The sequence below is a fragment of the Rhinopithecus bieti genome, unplaced genomic scaffold, assembly GCF_001698545.2.
Source record: "Rhinopithecus bieti isolate Rb0 unplaced genomic scaffold, ASM169854v2 scaffold_1618, whole genome shotgun sequence".
Lineage (NCBI taxonomy): Eukaryota > Metazoa > Chordata > Mammalia > Primates > Cercopithecidae > Rhinopithecus > Rhinopithecus bieti.
In genome coordinates, this window is record NW_016803937.1 from 2166915 (window position 1) to 2189374 (window position 22460).

The 22460-nt window shown below is 50.4% G+C and overlaps 1 long non-coding RNA gene across 1 annotated transcript in view; it reads left to right on the forward strand.

The window, feature by feature from the left end:
* LOC108520843 (uncharacterized) overlaps positions 1-22460 on the forward strand; it is a 90002-nt gene that overhangs the window by 27656 nt on the left and 39886 nt on the right. Inside the window, exons 2-4 of the long non-coding RNA XR_001883037.1 lie at positions 10538-11932; positions 12301-12463; positions 13205-13336. This is a non-coding gene — a long non-coding RNA (uncharacterized LOC108520843). The remainder of the gene's footprint in view (positions 1-10537; positions 11933-12300; positions 12464-13204; positions 13337-22460) is intronic.

Consider the following 22460-nt stretch of genomic DNA (forward strand, 5'->3'; position numbering starts at 1 on the left):
ATTTTTTTATTATACTTTAAGTTCTAGGGTACATGTGCATAACATGCAGGTTTGTTACATATGTATATTTGTGCCATGTTGGTGTGCTGCACCCATCAACTCGTCAGCACCCATCAATTCGTCATTTATATCAGGTATAACTCCCAGTGCAATCCCTCCCCCCTCCCCCCTCCCCATGATAGGCCCCGATGTGTGATGTTCCCCTTCCCGAGTCCAAGTGATTTTCCTAAAGACTTTTAAATGGACTGTAACATGACACCCAACAACTAAGAACTATGCCTCAGAATTTTGGGCTGTGGTACTATTGAAATATTACAAAAGGAATTATTACTGGCCTATTACTCACTAATGTTATGCAAGGTATATGATAGTGCTAAGACATGGGGTTTGGAGTCAAACAGATCTGGGCTTGGAGACTGTTTTGAATAGACACATAAGCTGTGTGACCTTAGGCAAGTGAATCACCATCTCTGACCCTCAGTTTCCTCATTAGTAAAAAGGGGAGAATAATAGTACCTGCCTTGTAGGATTGCAGTGGGGGCGTGGCTGATGACGGTGATAGTGACAATGGTGACCCTCACGACTGCCACAAATCAGATGCAGGGTGGTGCTCATCCCCCGTCCCTGTGGTAAGACTGCCCTCTGATGTCTGGAACAAATGCCCCTTGGGTTTCATGGTCAGATGGGGGATGGAGTGTGGGCCGTGGAGCTCTGGCCTCGACGTTCTCCTCGGGAGCACGGCGCCGTGCTGGTGGCCTCCCGTGGTGCTCACGCCAGTCCTGCCGGCAGCTTCCCCTCCTTGCCCAGCCTTGAGCTTAATTCATCCACCGCCCTGCTTGGATCACTCTCGACTCCTCACTGTGATGAATGTTCTCAATGTTTACCTTGTGGAGCCCACATTCTCTCGCCCTTCTTCCCTGTTCACCCCTGGGAAGATCCCTCGAGGGAGCCAATTAGCACCACGTTTTCAATGGCAGCCCCTCCTGGAATATGTGCAGTTTTCTTTGATTTTCTTGTTGCCACCCAAGCATGGAATCCTCTCAGGGCTGGGCTGTGCTCATTTCACTGATGAACAACAAGAATAAATGCTGAGCTCACTTTATACCCGGAGCCCACTGTTCCTATCCACAGGAAGAGAATTTCAGAGATCCTGATATTATTGTTGTATACAGAAAGGGAAAAAATCTCGTAGGAGCAAATGCATTGAGAATGGGTGACTTTTTTTTTTTTTAATGTTTAGAATATTATATTCACTTACAAACTGCTTCTGTGGGCCCAGGAGCCTAACTCATGTTTGTGGAACTAATTTAAATTTTCTACAGAGATTCCATAGCTCCTGCACCAAAGGGAAAACAGAGCCCTTCCTGCTCCCTCCCCCACCATTGAAGAAGCCACACATAAAGTATTTGCTGCTGTAAAACAATTTTTTTTTCTTAAATTTAGCTGCTTAAGACAACAATAAACATTTACTATCTTACACAGTTTCTGAGGGTCGGGAACTTGGGAGCAGCTCAGCTGGGTGGCTGTGGTCTCTCCTGAGGCTGTAATACAAGATGGCAGTTGGGCTGCAGTCTCATCTGAAGGCTTGACTGGGACTGGCAGATCTACTTCCAAGGTGGCTCCCTCACATGGCTGTGGGCAAAAGGCCTCAGTTTCTTGCCACAGGGGCCTTTCCATAGTGCTGGGTGTTTAAAGTAATATATTATAGCAAATCTGGGTCCTGAATCATATTTCTTTTTTATCCCCCCCTTTAGATGGAGTTTTGCTCTATTGCCCAGGCTGGAGTGCGTTGGCATGATCTCAGCTCACTGTAGCCTCTGCCTCCCAGGTTCAAGCAATTCTCTTGTCTCAGCCTTTGAGTAGCTGGGACTGCAGGTGTGACCATCATGCCTGGCTATTTTTTGTTTTGCATTTTTAGTAGAGAGAGGGTTTCACCATGTTGGCCAGGCTGGTCTCGAGCTCCTGACCTCAAGTGATCTATCCACCTGGGCCTCCTGAAGTGCTGGAATTATAGGTGTGACTCACTGTGCCTGGCTCATGAATCATATTTCTGAGAGTTGTTTTGATATTTCTTCTTCTTTTTTTTCTTAAGTAACGTTCCTGGACTCAAAGTGCAAAGTTCATCTCTCCCTGTAATATGCAGCCACTTATGTCTCTGCTCCGTCTTGCTTGATTCTTATTTTTTATTTTTTAGCCTGGCTTCCTGGTGTTTCCCTTTGTTTCTGCATAGCTTAGTGTTCAGCCAATGACTTGGTTGGATGTTGTGCTCAAACACCTTGAGCCTGAAGGCTTACATTATCTGCAGTAGATCTGTCCGTAGGTTGGTGATATGGTTTGGCTGTGTCCCTGCCCAAAATCTCATCTTGAATTGTAATCCCCATAATCCCCACATGTCAAGGGAGAGATCAGGTGGGAGTAGCTGAATCATGGGGTTCCTTCTCCTTCCTGCCGTTTTGTGAAGAAGATGTCTTCCTTCCCCTTCGCCTTCCACCATGATTGTAAGTTTCCTGAGGCCTCCCCAGCCATGCTGAATTATGAATCAATTAGACCTCTTTCCTTTCTAAATTAGCCAGACTTGGGCAGTTCTTTATAGCAGAGTGAGAATGGACTCATACAGTTGGGGAGTGTGTTTAAAGTCCCCCAATTTTCAGATCTTCCTTTGCTTTCACTTCCTAGTGAGCTCCTTGGTTTCCCCTGGGCAGAAGCAGTTTTCTAGACAACCAGGGACCAGGGGCAATCTCATATCGATCTTCTGTGCCTCTCTCGCGGACCTCTGACTGCTTTGCTGCTCAGCCCAGCTGAGACCTCAGCCTCTGGCCACCAAAGCTGTGAGTGTTCTCCACCTGTTTTCACATCACCCCTGTTAGCTGACCAAGCCTTGGATTTTTATCCCCTGACCTCACATTCTGCTCCAGCTGGCGGCCCAGGCACTGGTTTTCAAAGCCAACTCCATGCTGGCAAAGCTGTATTTTCTGCTAATCAGGAAGGGTGGGGAGATGGGAGAGGCTCCAGGTAAGAAAGCAGCAACTCCCAGTGTTCTTACCCAAAGCTGAAGCTGTTTTTCTTTTGCTTTTTTTTTTGAGATGGAGTTTCTCTCTTATTGCCCAGGATGATGATGTGCATTGGTGTGATCTCAGCTCACTGCAACCTCTGCCTCCTGGGTTCAAGTGATTCTCCTTTCTCAGCCTCCCAAGTGGCTGGGATTACAGGTGCCCACAACCACATCTGGCTAATTTTTTTTTTTTTTTTTTTTTTTTTTTGAGAGGGAGTCTTGCTCTGTCGCCCAGGCTGGAGTGCAGTGGCCGGATCTCAGCTCACTGCAAGCTCCGCCTCCTGCGTTCACGCCGTTCTCCTGCCTCAGCCTCCCAAGTAGCTGGACTATAGGCGCCCGCCACCTCGCCCGGCTAGTTTTTTGTATTTTTTTAGTAGAGACGGGGTTTCACCGTGTTAGCCAGGATGGTCTCGATCTCCTGACCTCGTGATCCGCCCGTCTCGGCCTCCCAAAGTGCTGGGATTACAGGCTTGAGCCACCGCGCCTGGCTTAATTTTTGTATTTTTAGTATGGACAGGGTTTCGCCATGTTGGCCAGGCTGGTCTCAAACTCCTGACCTCAGGTGATCCACCCGTCTCAGCCTCCCAAAGTGCTGGGATTACAGATGTGAGCCACTGTGCCCAGCCTGAAGCTGTTTTTCAAGCATAGACTCTTCTCATGCCTTAGGTTAATTTCCAGAACCCTGACATGTTTTTTTTGTAACAATTTTGTCCAGTTTTACCCTTGCTTCTTCTAGAGAGCATTTGCCATAGGCCTTGGTCTGCTCATGCAGCAACACTGGTCTCCAAGATCTCTGTCTCCTCCCACCCTCTCATGGACTTAGGGTTCATTTCTTAGCAAGAGATAAGGACTTAGGACTCAAATCCCAATGGAGAGTTGAGTTTTCAACATGTTGGCTCTTCATAGTGTATCCCCACAGTGTAAAACCATCGGATAAGGGCAAGAGAACCCGGGCAGAGCCCTTATTAGGCATGGAAGGTGATTCAAAGACCCAGGAAGGGATCCCAGGCTCCTGGTAGATGGCTTCAGCGAGTAGAGCCAAGTGTGCTGCAGAGGGCTTACCCTAGGGCTGCCGTTAAGAAATGATAACAAATGACCGCAAACAGGGTGACTTTAAACAGGCACTCTTCTCTCCAAGTTCTGGAGGCCAGAAACCTACAATCCAGGTGTCATCAGGGTTGGTGCCTTCTTGTGAGCTCAGAAGGAGAATCTGTTGTCTCTATAGCCTCTGGTGTTGCTGGCCATCCTAGGACTTCCTTGGCTTGGAGATGCATCACTTTACTCTTAGCTCTGTCTTCCTGCCATCCCTCCTCTGCAGCTATCTGTCTCTGCTCTCCTGTCTCCTAAAAGGACACTGGCAATTGAGTTTCAGGTCTCCCTGGAAAATAAAGCATGACCTCATCTCAAAATCCTTAACAGAATTACATCTGCAAAGACTGTTTTTCCAAATAAGGTCAGGTTCACTGGGTCCAGGTGAACATGTCTGTTTCCATCATCTGAGGCTTGGGGCCTGGCATAACACCATGGATGGGGGGGCTGTCCCAAGTCCATGTCAGTGAAAGCCCAGGTGGGAAATGAGAGGACTCGGCAAACCCCAGGGCAAGAGGAGTGAGTGTGGCAGGGAAAGGAGGGTAACAAGTTCTTCCCACTTCTCCCCTCGGGTCTGGATGGGCTCTGTGACTGCTGGGCCAACAGAATGTGAATGTGGCAGAGTGACACTGTCCAGATTCTAAGCCAGGCCTCAAGAGACAGGCCCTTTCCACTTCTGCCTCTGGGAAGGCTCACCTTTGAACACCTATTCAGGGTGAAGTCAGCCTCTGCGTAAGAAGTCCAGTTAGTCTGATAGTGTCTTCCAAAGGGGCCACACATAAGTGTTCTGGCTGAAATCCTAGATGAGCCCAGCCTTCCAGCTAACCTGTCCAGACCCCAGACACATGAACAAAGCCACCATGGACCCTCCAGGCCTGTGCATCCACCAGCTGAAGTCTCCCAGACCACACTCACTTCTGATACCAACTACAAAGGTTTTGGGTCCCCAAGTCCACCCTTAGGTTTGATAATTTGCTAGAAGGACTCACAGAAATCAAAGCCAAACATGGCCATACTCATAGTTGCAATTTATTACAGGATGAGATTTAAATTGGCCAAGAGTGCTTGGTGTGGTGGCTATGCCTGCAGTCTCAGCACTTTGGGAGGCTGAGGCAGGAGGATTGCTTGAGACCAGCCTGGGCAACATAGTGAGAGCCTGTCTTTACAAAAACAAGTAAAACAATTAGCCGGGCGTGGTGGCATGCTACTTGGGAGGCTGAGGTCGGGGGGATTGCTTGAGCCTGGGAGGTCAAGGCTGCAGTAAGCTGTGATTGCACCACTGTATTCCAGCCTGGGAGATAGAGTGAGACCCTGTCTCAAAAAATAAAATAAAAATAAATCAGTCAAGGAGAGGGATACATGGGGCAGGGTCCAGGAGGGTTCCCTGCACAGGGCTTCCAACTGTCCCTCTCCATGGAGTTGTGGCCAGTATTAACTCCGTGTGACAACAGCGTGTGATGGCACACACAGATCATTGCCAACCAGGGATGCTCCCCCAGACTTGGTGTCCAGAGTGTTTGTTGGGGCTTGGCCATGTGGGCACGGCTGACACCATGTGACTAACCTTAACCTCCAGCCCCTGTGCAGGTCGAGCTCATACCACATGGTCCAAAGCTCCCGCCATGGGTCTCATCATTAGCATAGACTGTCCAGGGTGGCCAAGGCCCCAGGTAAACAAAGATACACCAGGGAGGACTCTCCAAGGGCCTAGAGGTGACACCCCAGCAGCCAAGGGCAAAGGTCAGGCCTTCTGCTCAACCTTTTACTGCACATCCCTGGAGGTCCTGAAGAAGGAAGCTTCACCCTCCAGGGCCTGCCCAAGCTGATGACTCATGGATTCAGGAGCTCTCCTAAAACCGCCGCTGCCACAGCCATTGGCTGTCATGTCATGTGTTACCTGGCAATGAGTCATCGGCACAGTGAGGAAGTGTGAGGGTAGAGTGAAGTTCTCAGGGGACCCAAGGAGGCCACCCTCCTGGGAGTCACTGTCCTACCGCAGACAGATGGAATGGCTTTGGGGTCAGATTGTCACTGCTGTATCTCAACACTGGGAGGGCACGTGACTGGAGCTGAGAACGTGAGCAGCTCCTCACCTCTGCCCATGATTGAAAAAACTGAGAACTGTGAGCAGGCACCTCACCCCCTGGCCTGTGATTGGAAAGCTAATGCCAGTATTCTCCCTACCCATGGCCTGATGATTGAAACTGAGAATGTGAGGCCTCACCCCTGCCTATGATTGGAGCTAATGCCAGTAGCTCCTTACCCCTGCCTGTGATTGAAACTGAGAATGTGAGCAGCGCCTCACCCCTGCCTGTGATTGGAGCTAGTGCCAGTAGCTCCTCACCCCTGCCTGTGATTGAAACTGAGAATGTGAGCAACTCCTCACCCCCGCCTTTCCATTTGTTGGTCCTGATCATAGACTTGTGGGATCAAACTCCTCGCTTTAGTGAAACATCTCCTGGTTATTTCCAGAGTCACTGCTGAGGTCCCATAGACTGGGATAGTCACAAGGCGTAAGCAGAGTGAGAGGGACCCGCTCTGCTTCGGTGGGTGGGACGTCCCCTGTGCATTCCCTATTGGCCTGACAAGTCCCTGCCCAGGGTCTTGCATACACGAGGGACTCTGTAAAATTTTCTCAAGTGGTTGAACGTTTGGAGGCCAGAAAACACTCACTCTTAGGAATGGATGTGGCCCCAGCCATGACTGTTAGAGTCACTGGAACAGGAATCCGAGCAGATGAGTACAGACAATCTAAGTCCTGCATTTAGGCTGAAAAGGTCCATTGCCAAAATGCAGCACCAGAGTGAATGGGGCTGACTAAGAAAACCGCAGCGAACTCCAAATGAAGGAACAGAACAGCCCTGAAAACCTCCCCACAGCCGCGGACTGTGGTGACACCAGCGGGAAGGATTACTGCCTGAAGTTGTATTTCCTGAAGTACATAGACCATCAGTCCATGAGATGCCGATTAATATCAAGTCCAGGGGTCAGGTCAGCAGAGGCAATGCTACATCCCATGTGCCCCTCTCAGTGGTTGCAATTCACAACGCAGGCTGGCACAGTAAATGCTCTGAGAAGGCCTGCGGGAAGACACGGGCCATTTTGTTTTACTCGGCGTTTCCCAGACTCACTGGACTGTAGGCCCTTGGTAGTGTAGTGCCGGCAGATATCCCGTAGGTCATGTTTCTGTGCAACCACGCTGGAGAATGTCTGTTCCTAAGGAGGATGCTTCTGGGGGAGGTTTCCAGGTCAGGATGTGGTGGTGATTTGGGGCCAGGATGTCCAGAGCCGAAAAAGGCAGAATGAGCCCAGATTCCTGGATGTAGTGAGAAGGCGAGCCACGCTGTCTCAGAGCCTGCAGGGCTTGGGTGTGAATTTGGCCCACGTAAGAGGGTCAAGGGCACCCCACAGGGTCCACGCCTTGCCTGTGCCTCATCGTCTGCCAGCGGACACCATGAAGCCCTTGTTGTTCTTGGCCACTGCCAGGTCCCATGAGTCTGCAGCCTCCCAGGTCACTTCCCGGGAACAGCTGGCACAGACCCAGGAGCAGATGAGCCAGGGCTCTGGGGGTACGGGCAGGCGGGGTAGATTGAGGACCAAAGGATGGGGGACGCCCACCGACCAGGCCTGAGAGGGGCTCCATGCTGCTCACATCCTCTCCCCTCCCGTTGGGTCCCTGTAAACACCCTCAGGCCAGCCCTGGGCAACCTGAGAGGCATTCATATGGAAACCTCCAACCGGCCTTGCCTCACATGCTGGGCCTGCAGTGGGGCGTGGAGCGCCGTGGTTTTGGAAGCAGCGGGGGCTTGTAACTTCCCTGGGACGTGTCAGAGCCTGCATGATGGAGGGCGGCCTGCAGGCCCTGGGCCCTCCTCAGCTAGGGCCCAAGTAAACACATCTCTGATGATCACAGAGCACACCAGCTGGAAAGAAGCCCAGAGACTTGTGCAGTGCAAAACTCCTCAGTCCAACAGTGGGGAAACTGAGGCTTGGAGTGGGGAAGGGATTGCCCATGGCTGAGGCAGGCCTGGGGCCCCAGGCTGCGTCTGGATTCCAGGACTCCTTTGCACCCCCTGGGGGACATTCTGAAAGCCGAGCTGCCTTACAGTTGAACACTGGGCAGCCTTTCTTCTGCTTTGGTGTTGGTTTGTGTTAGGTGGGGAGTAATGACAATCAGTTTATTTGCTAAAACTCCCTCAACTTATAAAACAAAAGGAGAACAGTGGCAAATACAGTGATTCTTTCTTGAGTTTTCAAAACACAGAACTTAATTTTTCTAGAAACCTGATTACCTTCTACAATTTTCCTTATTACTGCTTCTCCAATTAACTTTTCAAAACGGTGAGCATTTAAAAGTGTTTGGGCGGGATGCGGTGGCTCACACATGTAATCCCAGCACTTTGGGAGGCTGAGGTGGAAGGATCGCTTGAGGCCTGGAGTTGGAGGCCAGCCTGGGCAATATAGCAAGATACTGTCTCTAATCTTTGAAAGAAGAAGTTTGATTATGGAAAATTTCAAGTGTATACAAAAGTAGAACAAAGTGCTGTGTAGCCACCACTGAATGTTAACAAAGATCCCCTCACTGATCTTATTTCTATACTTCTACCCCAACAACCCCAAGCAGCACTATTCTGAAACAAATTCATGATCTATATTTTCACGTCTAGCTATTTCAATATGTATCTCTAAAAGATAAGGAGCGCTCTCTTTTTTTAATGCAACATTTTATGTTTAGCTAATTTTAGACTTACATGCATTTGTAAGTAATAGCACAGAAACTTTGTACACTTAGGACCTTTTCTGTTAACAGAACCATAATATTATTATTACACCTAGAATATATAACAATAGTTACTCAATATCATCCCATATGCAAACAATGTTTGCATTTCCCAAATGACTCATAATTTTTCTTTTTATAGTTTGTTTGAATGATTAGCTTTTAATTAATTAACAAGCTGTTCAAGGTAATCACATGTCCAAGTTGAGTGGCCAAATCTTGTTAATTAAACATTTTCAATTGCTTTATTGAGATACAATTTGTGGACCATACAATTCACTCAAAGTATACAACTCAATGGTTATGTATTAGCTTTTTTTTTTTTTTTTGAGACAGAGTCTGGCTCTGTCACCCAGGCTAGAGTGCAGTGGCGCAATCTCAGCTCACTGCAGCCTCTGCCTCCTGGGCTCAAGCGTTTCTCCCATCTCAGCCTCCCAAGTAGCTGGGACTACAGGCACATGCCACCATGGCTAGTTTTTGTATTTTTAGTAGAGATGGGGTTTCACCATGTTGGCCAGGCTGGTCTTGAACTCCTGGGCAAAGCTTTCTGCCCGCCTCAACCTCCCAAAGTGTTGGGATTACAGGCATGAGCCACGGTATCCAGACTGTATTAGCTTTTAATTTAAAATGTAATATATATCTATTGTAGATCATCCAAACAGTACTCTAGTAGAATGTTAAAATGAAAGCTTTCTGCTTATAGTCATCACTATCTATGGAAGGCTTCCTTTTATCCTACCAGCTTAATAATAAAAATGACATATAGAAGACAAACAAAAAAGGGGAAAAAAAAAAACCCTCTAACTACTGTACTTAGAAATAACAACCAAATTTATTTCAAACTTTTCCCCTTCTCTGAGGGTGCCTTTTTTTAAAACAAAAAATTTAGAATCTCAGACTTCGTGTGCTCGCCTGAATATTATTGCAGGTTTATAGCTGAAGGATTTCTCTTGTTAACTCACTGAGCAAGACTCAAACGGCAGTCAGGAGTGTTCTGATTATCCCTGGAGTCCTAACCAACATATCCATGGGATAATTCAGGGGACTGGTGAAACTGGGGGGAAAACGATCACATCTTAATCTTCTCTAAGGCCCAACTGAAATTTAGCTTTTCCTTCCATGATGGCCATAGGCAACAAGCCAATCACGTTAACAGAACCTGTCACTTTGTCACCAACAAAATCACAGATGTTTTCTCATCACAAATAGCCATGGCTGCTTTTCCAGACTAGAATTTGAGCTCAGTGCTACTTTGAGGTAAGGATGTTATTAGACTCTCTGTGAGATCCATGTTTCTAAAAAAGCACACATCTGACTAGAGCACAATTTAAAATATTTGATAACTGTATTTCAATGTAATTGTTTCTTTTGTAATTCCACAAATTTTATACGTTTGGAAACATTCTGAGAAGGGCTTATTGGCTTTGTAAGACTTCCAGAGGGCTCTGAGGTCCCCAGAAGGTTAACAGCGCCTGGATTGGAGAGAAATGCTTTTTTTCCCTGAAGTCACTGATAATTTATTTTAATTTTAATTAAAAAAAAAAAAAAAAAACAGGGCCCCTTTGCAGAGCTCAACTGCCTCCTGCTTCTCACCCAAATCCTTTCTTGTTTTTCAGAGCCGAACACAACCGGCGCCAGGGTCCTGGGGAGAGAGGCAGCAGGAAGTGAGGCTGAGGGGCTGTCTGTGTTGCGCAGGGAGCCGGGCAGGGCTGTTTTCCATGGCTGCCGGCCCTCTCCTTAGATGAGTACACAGCTGCTTTTCACAGCGCTCAGCCTGCCCTCCTGGAGGGAGCATTTGAGGAGAAAATCCATCTCAACATCCACATGTTGTGTATGACTGGAACGCGGGGCAGGGCGAGGAAGACCAAAGCTCCCCCACTTTCAGGAGGCGACTCCCCCTTCTCTGCTGGACAGGGGCGAGCAGGAACCACGTTGACTTTGGAAGTTCACAGGGCAGTGGATCAGGGCCACAGGAGGAACAAGATGGTGCAGCCGCAGGCACTTCCGAGTGACAAGAGACAGGCGTGCGTTCCAGGTGATCTGCGGGGCACCCACTCACAGGGCTTGGAAAGGTCCTGCAGTCATGGGGAACGTGAATGTTCTGACCCAGGCCTTCTGTCACCGGCCCCAAGCCCACATCGTTTCTGCAACAGCGTAACTGCCCAGTAAGTCATCTGCTTACCAATGTCCCCCAAGCCAAGGACAGCAATGGAAGGCCGTGCGGAATCACTCCGGAAGAGGAATGTTGGTGGCCCTTTAAGCAGGATGAAGTCGATCCTACAGGCCACCCGGTTTGCCACGTGGCACATGCTGTGCTAAGTGCTCCCCGTGACCTCGTTCAATCCCTGCAGAGCCCCTGGCGGCTGTCGTGGTACGGTTGGCACCAGCACGGACTCCAGAGCCCACCGCCTGGCCTATGGTCCCAGTTCTGGCCTTATTAGCGGTGGAACCTGGGCAGCAACTTAACCTCTCCGTGCCTCTGTTTCCTTATCCATAAAATAAGAATAGCACTGGTACCCCTGCACAGGGCTGCTGCGAGAATCAAGTGAGCTAGTATCTGCTTAGAGAAAGCCTGTTAACAGTGCATGCTTCCCATGACTGCAGTAACAAAGTCCTGCAAATTTAGAGGCTGAAAACAACACAAGTTTTGGAAGCTAGAAGTCCAACATGCATCTCCCTGGGCTAGAATCAAGGTGTGGGCAGGGCCAGTTCCTCCGAGAGCTCCAGAGGAGGATCCCTTTCTTGCCTTTTCCAGCTTCTAGAGGCCGCCTGCATTCCTGGGCTCATGGCCCCTCCTTCATCTTGAAGCAACATTGTGTCTTTCTGACCTCAGCCTCTGTCATCGCATCATCATTCCCTGATTCTCTGTTCTGCCTCCTTCTTCCATATTTAAGGACCCTGTGGTTACATTTGACCCACCTGGATAACCCAGGGGAATCTCCCTATTTTAAGGTCAGCTGATTGGCAGCCTGCGTTCCACCTGCTACCTGAATGCCCCTCTGCCACAGAAGGTAACATAGTCACAGGTTCCAGGGGTTCGGGTGGGGCCATTCTTGGGGCGTCGTTAAACCCCCAAGCTCGTGGATGTCTTTGGGGGCTAGCTGCCACGTGTTACAGCCGTTTCGCCTGAAATGTTTTCTGTTTTAGTGGTGCCTTCCAGAGGTTCCCTTTAAACATGGAAAACTTGAGGAAGTGAAACGCATTCATTCATTTGCCAAACATTGAGCCCCAGGGAGCCATGCTAGGCTCTGGGATGCAGTGGTGGGCAAAACACAGTCCCTGCCCTCATGGGATTTGAAATGAGTGTAGAGACAGGGGATTAGAAAGGAAACAAATAAAACTGAATGATCGATTATGACATGTGCCTTTGTGGAAACAGGGTGCCTCGCTGGAAATTAATGCCAGGGGAGCTAGTGTGGTCTGTGAAGGCTCCTTTGAGCAGGCGACATCTGAGCTGCCCTCTGAAGATGACAAGGATCCAAACGTGACAGGGAGAAGGAGGCGCTGCAGGCAGAGGACAAAGGTGCTAGATGGACCCAAAGGTGGGAATGGGCTTGGGTGAGAAAAGCTCATGCAGCTGGAGTGCAGGGCGTGGGGGACCTGGGGAAGGTGGACAGGGGTCAGAGTCGGAGGTCAGGGGTCAGGGGGCTTGGGGCACCTGGGGAGGTGGACAGGGGTCAGAGTCGGAGGTCAGGGGTCAGGGGGCGTGGGGGACCTGGGGAGGTGGACAGGGGTCAGAGTTGGAGGTCAGGGGTCAGGGGCCCAGATCACAAAGCACCTGGCCTTGTGCTTGGAAATGGGGGTGAGTTTCCATTTCATTCTGAAGTTTGAGACCAGGTGTGGCCTAATTGAGATGCTATATTCTGTGTGTTCACACATCTGTGGAGTGGGAGGGTGCGGCCCTCAGTTTCTGAGACTCTTAGTTTGTCTCAGCGTCAAACCCTGCCTGGCACTGGAAGGTGGCAGCTGGGTGCGGCATTCTCAGTGGCACTGTTCTACATAAGAACCACCTAGTTATCCATTCCCTACTTCCTGCAGTTGACTGCCTGAGGTTGCCACTGCCCTGCCTGTGCCCTCTCCTGCTCAGCGTGTGATGGTTTGAATGTTTCTATCTCCCCAGATTCCTGTGTTGGAACCTAAGACCCCATGTGATGGTATTCAGAGGTGGGGCCTTTAGAAGGTGATTAGGCCACAAGGACCCCTCCCTTATTAACGGGATTGGTGCCTTATAAAAGGCTCTGGAGAAATAGCTAGATCCTTTGCCCTTCTGTCTCCTCTGTCAGTTAAGGACACAGTACTCCTCCCCTCTGAAGGGCACAGCAACAAGGCGCCACCATGGAAGCAGGGTCCAGGCCCTCACCCGACACGAAGCCTGCCAGGGCGTTGATCTTGGACATCCCAGCCTCCAAAGCAGGGTAAGTTCTGCTTTTTATAAATTACCCAGTCTCAGATATTTTGTTACAGCAGCAGGAATGGACTAAGACACAGTACATGCTGGTGACCTTGTGTAAATACCAAAAATGTCCCAATTGGCAGTTCCTGTCCCCACCTGATAGCTCCTCTCAGCCCACACGTGGGCAGACCAGGGGTGCTAGGGGGTCCTCAGTAGCCATGGATGGGAGTTGGAGGATAAATACCCCCAATTCCTCACCTTTTGGGTGGGATATACTGAGAAGTGTTCTATACCATCTCCTGAGGTTCCCAGCAGGGCTGAGCTAGCCAAAGGTCAAGTTATTAAGATTTTCCAGATGGCAATGGCTGAGTGTTAAGCCAAGCCCAGGGCTCTCTGAGGGAATGCCCTATGTGGCTGCACAGGGTGTGCTGAAGCCCCACCATCTTTTCTTGTAATAATTCTGCTTGTTTATTAATCTTATTTTATTTTTAAAAAATTGTTCTTAGCTTAAGCTAGCTCAAGTGGGTTTTATGTTACATACAACTAAAGAAGCTTTGACCAGGCAGGTATGACAAGACTCAGAGGTTCCCTTTCCTGGGTAGCATTTTTCCATTTTAATGATGCTGCTTTGGAGATAGCACCAAAATGACTCTAATGGAGAAGACTTCAGGAAGGTCTCCTTTGGGAGACTTGGCAGTGCCACGTCTGGCCCAAGGTCCTGCTGGTCCTGGCCCAAAGCACCATTCCAGCCTCTAGACAGTGATGTCTTTGTCTTATTTTACACTGCTATAACAGAATGCCACAGGCTGAGAAATGAACAGAAATTTATTTGGCTCCTGGTTCTGGAGGCTGGGAAGTCCAAGATCGAGGGGTTGCATCTGGTGAGGAACTTCTTGCAGTGTCATCCCACGGCAGAAGTGTCAGAGAGCCAGAGAGAACAATGTGGCCAACTCATAGCCTCAGGCCCCTTTGTCATTGTCATTAATCCTTCCACGGGGTGGGGCCCTGATGACCTAAACCCCTCCCATTAGGCCCCGCCTCCCAACATTGTTGCATTGGGGATTAAGTTTGCAACACATGCTTTTTGGGGGATGGATTCAATACAGAGCAGTCTTGGATTCAGTTTTTCAGCAAGACTTACACACACCTTATGATGGAAAGAAATGGGTCACAGAGAAGGCAGCATTTGGTCCAAAATCCCAAGGTTGAAAACCACCAAAGGCAACTTGCTTCCAAGGTTCCAACTGCATAATTCAGAAAAAAGACAACCTGACCATGGAAAGTGTTACCCCAGTGCCTGGAGGGCAGCCTGGAGACTGCTGCAGAGGCCATGGAACTATTTGGTGGCCCAAAGGATGGGAAATTATGACCATAAACAACCAAAGAGCAAATACAGAAGGGGAAAAATCTCCTGGATGAAGCAGGTATAGAAAATTGGTTTTGTTTCAGGCACAAACTCTCATCCACTGTCAGAGACTTTCTAGAGGCCTGGGATTGATGAGTGAGGTCTGACAAGGACATAGAGTGGGGAGAATGAACGGCAAGCTCTTGGCATGCTGGGAAGGAGAGTTCTCGTTGGTATCACCGCCTCTGCTCCTGTAGTGAGCCGCGCACAACATTATTTTGAAGCTGGAAAGGTAGTCTGGGGCCAGTTACACAAGAAGAGCTTTCAGTGCTGAGAATGAAAGAAGGAGCCTCACTCTGTCGCCCAGGCTAGAGTACAGTGGCGTGATCTCAGCTCACTGCAACCTCCGTCTCTCGGGTTCAAGCGCTTCTCCTGCCTCAGCCTCCCAAGTAGCTGAGACTACAGGCATGTGCTACCACACCTGGCTAATTTTTGTGTTTTTAGTAGAGACATGGTTTTACCATGTTAGCCAGGCTGGTCTCAAACTCCTGACCTCAGGTGATCCACACACCTCAGCCTCCTATAGTGCTGGGATTATAGGCGTGAGCCACTGTGCCTGGCCTAACTTTGGTCTTTAAAGCTTTTAACATCTTTTTTTTTTTTTGAGATGGGGTCTTGCTCTGTTGCCCAGGCTGGAGTACAATGGTATGATCATGGCTCACTGCATCCTCTGCCTCCTGGGTTCAAGCAATTCTCTGCTTCAGCCTCCTGAGTAGCTGGGATTACAGGTACCCACCACCACACCCGGCTACTTTTTGTATTTTTAGTAAAGACAGAGTTTCACCTTCTTGGTCAGGCTGGTCTTGAACTCCTGACCTCATGATCCACCTGCCTCGGCCTCCCAAAGTGTTGGGATTACAGGCATGAGCCACCGTGCCTGGCCTTAACATCTTTATTTTTGGCTTTGTTCTTCCCCCAAACTGACACATCCTCCTCCTTGTCCCTTCCCTGACTTGAAATCCCATTTCCTTCACCGATTTCAGTTCTACTTCCCCCGCCCCGACTCCTCCATGGGTCACCCTCATGCCAATGGCTTCTCCTCACTCTCTGTTAAAGGAGAAGCGTCCAGTGTGACCTGGCATTCATTTCCAAGTATACTCTCTGGTCTGTGATGTCAGCGATCCAGCTCACCAACATACTGTTGAAGCATGCAGATTCAGCACAGCGCTGGCCACTGCAGGAGACCCAGAGCAGCTGCTCACCTATGACTTGGTGTATGCATCCCAGAATGCTCTAGAACAACTCAGTATACTGGCCCCCAGAGTGGTACCACAGTGCCCTCTTCCTGGACTGGCTGTCTTCTTCTTATGGGTCTCCAGCAGATGGGTGCCTGTTAGAGGATCTGGGAGGAGCTGAGCCTTGGGAGTGGCTGCAGCAGAACCTAGGGCAGGACTTTCACAGGGAGGTCTCTTGGGTCAAGGTCTGAGCACCTTCCTGTCCCCTGTGTTCTTGAGCCAGCTGGAATTCAGCTAAAGCAGTAATGGTTGACATTGTGATCAGTGGGTTAGGAGGGACGTGGTCACTGTGTCTGGAGTGAATGCTCTTGACACAAGTTTTTGTGCTTCTATAAGTAAAAGCAGCGACAGAAAGCCAGATTCCTCCCACATCCTGTTTTTCTTCTCGATGCCAGAATTCAAAGTGCTCGCCATCCCCTGCCACCATCAAGCCTCTAGGTTGGCAGTTGGTGGAAGTAGAGAGAAGAAGCAGACATGAAGTGAGGGGTCAGGCCAGCTTTCTGGGTTTGAAGCCTGGGTCTGTGACTTACTAGACTGTGTAACTGTGGACAAATTACTTAACTTCTCTGGACATCATTGTCCGTTTCTGTAGAGTGGAATAATAAGAATCCCTCTCTTAAAGGAGTGCTGTGATGATTAATGGGTTTATACATGTTACGGCTTAGGAGAGTGCAGAGGAGACACCCAACCATTGTCCCAGCACTAAGAACTCCACTCATGGGGACAACATGAACCTGGCTTCTGAGGAAGTGTCTCCCCTCTGTCCCCCTTTCACTCACAGCTTTCCAAACAATTTGCAAGAGTCCGTCTTCCCCTAAAACCCAGTCTGGGGAGGCGAGATTCACAGCCTGTGTCCTAGAGAATAGGGAGAGGAGTTGCTTGGAGGGAGGCTGATGTTTATTAGAGCTTCCGTTACTCTCTCTGCCTCTGTGAACTTGACAAGTCGCATGGCGGCCTGGAGACATTCACATCTGAGTGGTTTTGTTCACATAAGAAGAATAGATGAAGGGCAACCAGCTGAGATTTCATAAGGATTTCCATGGCATCACTGGGGGACCAGGGAGCCTGCAGGTGGAACTCACGGCCTGGGAGTTGCTGGTGGGTGTTGGGAAGTGCTTGTCTGCACAGTGCATGGACGGGGCAGGCAGGGAACCAAGGCTGTGGCTTGGGAAATGGTGAAGAAGCCCAGGAACAACTTGGAGCTGACGTGGGCTCCTTCCCGGCTTCCTTCCCTCCTCCAGCCCCTGGAGGGGATGACTCCTCAGGGCGCATGGTCAGGCACTGAGGGCCTGTGGTCAGTGGGAGAGGAGGTCCAGAGCATCCTTGAACTTCCTGCCAAGCTTGTAAATAGCTGACCAGGTGGTGTAGACAGCGACAAGAGAAGGGGCTTTTTGAAAAACCAGCTGTTGAAATGAAGACACATGAACCCAGCGTGCACCCCTATGCTGTTGACCCTGGAGGGGCCTGGCTGCCTCCTGCCCTCGCCCACCCATGCGGCACATTCCTGATCCCTCTCCATGGCCCAGTTCAATTGTCACCTTCACCACACAGCTGTCCCCGACCATCCCCAGACACAAGTGCTCTCTTCCTCCTTTGGGCTTCTGAAACTCTTCTCAACGGGCTGTGTCACCAGCATCTGAAACACACCCCGGCACAGAGTGGGCCATCTGCGAAGGCTGGCTGAGGCGAAGGACAGATGGCTGCTGGGTGTGCTGGGGCAAATTGTGTCCCCCCCAAAACTCATGTCTGTGCAGAGCCTAAGATGATGACCTTATCTGGAAAGAGGGGCCTTTCCGATGTGATGATGTCCTACCGGATTATGGTGGGTCTGAGTCTAATGATTGTGTCCTTATAGGAAAAGGGAATTCAGGCACACAGACACACACAGGGAAGCTGTGTGTTGAGGAGGCAGAGGTAGGAACAATGCAGCTGCAAACCCAGGATTTGGGTAGCCACCAGGAGCCAGGAGAGGCAGGAAAAATCTTCCTCTAGAGGGAGCACAACCCTGCCCACACCGTGATTTTGGAATGGGCCCCCAGAACTGTGAGAGAATAACTGTCGTTTTGACCTCTGGCTGTGGTCCTTTGTTTTGACAGCCCCAGGACTCATCCAGGTGGACCCTGCTCCAGCCCGGATGCCCGGCCGTCAGGGTAGGTGGCCAGGGTCATATCACGCGCTGGATGCCCTGGCCCCCTGCCCATGATGGCCAAGGCCCTGCCGTTAGCCCAGGTCAAGCAGTTCACTTCCTGTTGACCTGTTCTTGGCTAAAACTAGGGATGACGATGAGGGGCGACACCCAGAGGCATCTCCACTGCAGATGGAGGCTGGGAGGGCGGGCTCTGGAGTCTGACAGACCCAGGTTCAGATTCTGCCTCAGTTACTAGCTAAGCACAGTGACCTCTGGGCTCTCTTCCCTTCTTCGAGCCTCAGTCTTCCCATCTGTAAAGAATGGGACCGACAACAGTACCCTCGTCAAAGTGGTGTCCTTAGGATTAAATGAGATGGAAGAAGGCACATGCCACGGGTCCTGGTGCATCGCCAGGGCCTCTTGGTGTTCTCCATTGTTGTGTGGAGAGGTTGGCACCATGCTTGGCACATAGGACATGCTCCATAAACGGTCATGGCAGCAATTATATTGATTCATGATGACGAGGGAGTATTTGCAGTGTAGCCGTCCCCGGAAGTCAGGGTGAACAGTCCCCTAAGGCTCACCCCCAATTTTGAGGTTAATTTCCCTGGGAGCTGGGACCAAGGAGGGAGAAGGGAGCTTTGTTTGGTAACAGAGAAGATCTGCCCAGCGGCTCCCAGTGATGGTGGCTGATCAGCCCAATGGGACGCCTCAGCCCGGGAATGTTTTCTTTCCATCCGTCTCTCGGAGACATTTTCTTGCCAATCAGGGCGTTGGGAAGGCGGGTGGGGAACAATGGAACGCGTTGTCCTCACTCCCCGCTGCCTCGGCTTCGCCGACAGAGTTCACTCAGCGTGTAATCCTTGAGGCATGTGAAGCCCGCGGCAGCGAGGGAGGAGGAGAAATCGCCTCGCGTCAGGGAATTAGAAACAGATTGCTGGACGGGGCCAACGTGTCCCAGGTGGGCCCTGCACGGGCACCACTGGCAAGTCTTCCTGGAAAGGTGTCCAAGAAATGCAGCCGGCCGCTGGGGCTGTTGCAGACTGACATGGCTTTAATGACAAGGCCCCTTGTCAGGCTGGACTGACCCAGGGGGACAGAAGCAGCCCCCAGCGTAGAGCATTTTCCCTCCTGCCTGCTCATCTGTCTTGACTTCTGTGTCCATAAAGGAGGCTGCTGTCTATGCATGCAGAGGGGAAAAACCCAGGTGGGTCAGGCTGGAGCTGGAGGTCGGAGGAAAGGGCAAGGCAGGGGCCTGCACCTGTTCCTGGCTTCACCAGTGACCCACTGTGTGACCTTGGCCTTGTCTCTCTTTCCTCTGCATCTCGGCTTCCTGTGTAGAATGTAAAAATGGGCACAAGAAGCCATGCTTGCACTGCATTAAGGAGACAGCAAGGGCACCGTCTCCTTAGGAGCTAGAATGCAGGAGAGGGGGCAAATGTGGAGAGAATTTAGTCCAGTAGTTCCTAGCCCTGACTGCAGGGCTGGGTCCCCCAGGAGTTACCCAGCCACCGCCTGGTTCGCTCAGGCAGGACCTGCAGGGCTGCATGTGGAGGATGGCCCTTAATAACCTCCTGGATGGCTCTAACGCAGAGTGAGTGTGAAGGGATGATCTGGGCTGTCTTCTCCCGAGTTCACGCGTTCTCACAATTTCCACGCGATTTGTTTGCTCACCCGCTCCCTGCACCTCCTGCTTCACTGTCTTCTCGCCTCCTCTTTCTGCAGCTCTCTGCATAGTGCACTGGCTCCAAGTACAGCCTCTGCAGCCTGATCTTGGATGGAGCCTGCGTTTGCGACATCCCATCTGTGGGCCCTTTGTGCCTCAGTTGCTTCATCTGTGAACTGGGCACAGTCAGCTCCCTAACTCTCAGGGTAAATGTGTAGAGCCCTCAGTGTCTGGCAGGCTGCAAGCTAGCCTGTCACCACGGGTGCTCCCAGTGTAGACCTTCTGCTCTTGGAGCCTGGCACAGCATGAGCTAGCCTGTCACCACGGGTGCTCCCAGTGTAGACCTTCTGTGGTGTTTGCCAGACTTGGAAGCTCCAGGTGGGTGTTTTCAACAGAGATGGAGAGAGAGAGAGACAGAGAGAAAAAGAGAGACACACAGAGAGAACTAGAGGGAGAGTGAGAGAGAGAGGGAGAGAGAAAGATTTAGTAGCAACTGCTCAACTTTTTGTGAAGCATTTAGGACGACAGGTTGGGTGGGAGGGAGGCCAAGAGGACAATGCTTGCGTCTCCACCTCCTCAGGAGGGAACCCTGCAGGACATTGATGGGGCCACCCCTGCTTGGCTTCTCGGAGTTGGTTCCACACCTCCTCACCTTTTGGAGGAGGGAGTGGCTTTACTGCTATTAAGTTCAGGACAGATTCAGACTATTTGTTATTGGTCGTAAGTATTAGCATTTAACAATAATGATGATGGGCTGCCCCCAGGGTACGGGGCTCCAGGCAGGTATTTTTTGCTAGGCTCCTTTCTTTATGGACAATCTGAATGACTCTAAAGTCGTGTAGATTCTGGGGGCCCAATCTCATGAGACCTCAAACAAGACACAGACAGTCCCCCTCCCACGATGGAGTGAGGGGGCAACAGGCATTCCGCCTGCTCCTGGACTCATGATAGGGTTATATCTGGATGAACCCGTCGTCAGTTAGAAATATTCTAAACCGACTTACAATATTTTTTATGTATGATGGGTGTATCGGGATGTGACCCCATTGTAAGCAGAGGAGAATTTGTATGCTGCCCTGGTCAGTGGTGCCAGGCCTGGCCACTGGACTCTTCAGGGTGACTCCATACGTACAAGTCTTTTTTTCTTTTTTTCTTTTGAGATGGAGTCTCACTCTGTTGCCCAGGCTGGAGTGCCATGGCACAATCTTAGCTCACTGCAGCGTCTGCCTCCTGGGTTCAAGTGATTCTCGTGCCTCAGCCTGCCAAGTAGCTGGAATTGCAGGTGAGTGCCACCACACCTGGCTATTTTTTGTGTTTTTAGTAGAGATGAGGTTTCACCATATTGGCCAGGCTGGTCTCAATCTCCTGGCCTCTTGTGATCCACCTGCCTCGGCCTCCCAAAGTGCTGGGATTACAGGCGAGAGCCACCGGTCTTGAAGCGGCTCAGGGCATGTGGTCAACCTTTTGAAAAAGGAGAGAGTTGAAAAGTGGAGAGAAGTGAGAACAGAGGCTCGCATGGGTGCCACCCTGGCTTGAGGCATACCACTTGGATGGCACTGCCCACCTAGCTCTAGGAAGGCCTGAGCTCCCTGCCTTCAGCGTAGGTCTTCTTCTTTCAAATTGCCATGGAGCTGGTTCTCTTTCCTTTGTGCTCTGTCCTGTTCTCTGACTCCAGTTCCTCTCTCCTCTCCTCCCTCTGGCAGTGTTTCTGATTTGCGCTGCTGGAAAGTAGCAGCAGTGACCAGTGACCCTTACACAAGGCAGGAAGAGGGGAGCTGGGGGGCCCAGACTCTGATGGGGGTGAATGGGGAGGACAGGGTGGCCACACACCAGACAGGAAGGAATGCCCCTCCTCAGCCGTGGACTTGCTAGCTTTCCTGCAGGCTCTTACAGGCTATTTTCCCTAAGGGCGTGTGAGTCATACTCAGAGCTCACCTCTAACTCCCCTTCTTCCACCCCATGTGCTGCCTCCAGGTCCTGCTCAATTCAGCTGAAGGACTATTTATCTAGCACCTCCCCTGTGATGTTTTTAGGAGAGTCGGCCAGAAAAAATTACAGAATCAAAAATCTGAGTATTGTCAAGGCTCTGGGAACTTGTTGCCAATTTGCTTTCTGTTCCCGTGGGTTGGGTGTGAGGCTGCCCTTTTCATCACACTGGCACCAGCACCAGGTGTTCTGTTTTATCAGGTTTTAAGAGATGTGTCTTTGGGGGGCCCCTTGTCTCACAGGGAATTGTCCTCCAAGTTGGAGTCAGGAAGGAGGAGGCCCAGGTCTTGGACGTGGAGGGAAGGCACTTTGGCTGAATGGAAGGAAGTAGAGACATGGGGAAACAGGAACTTTGATGCTCTGCTGGCTGGAGTATGAACTGTAGCAAATCTTTTGAATCTCAAGCTGGTTCTGATGAGGCCAGTGCACAGCTAATGTGGTTTGCACTATAGTGTTCCCAGCTCTACCCCAAAGACACCCACCAATGCCCAGAACCTATGAATATATTACTTCACTTGGCAGAAGGTGCTTTGCAGATGTGATTAAGTTAAGGAGTTTGAGTTGGGAAGAGTATCCTGGATCGTCAAGGTGGTGCCAATGTCATCACAAGGGTCCTTATGAGAACTGGGCAGGAGAGTTTGCATGAGAGGAGAGGTGAGAATAGAAATAGAGGTTGGAATGATGGGGCCACAAGCCAAGACACGTGGGCGGCCTTCAGGAGCTACA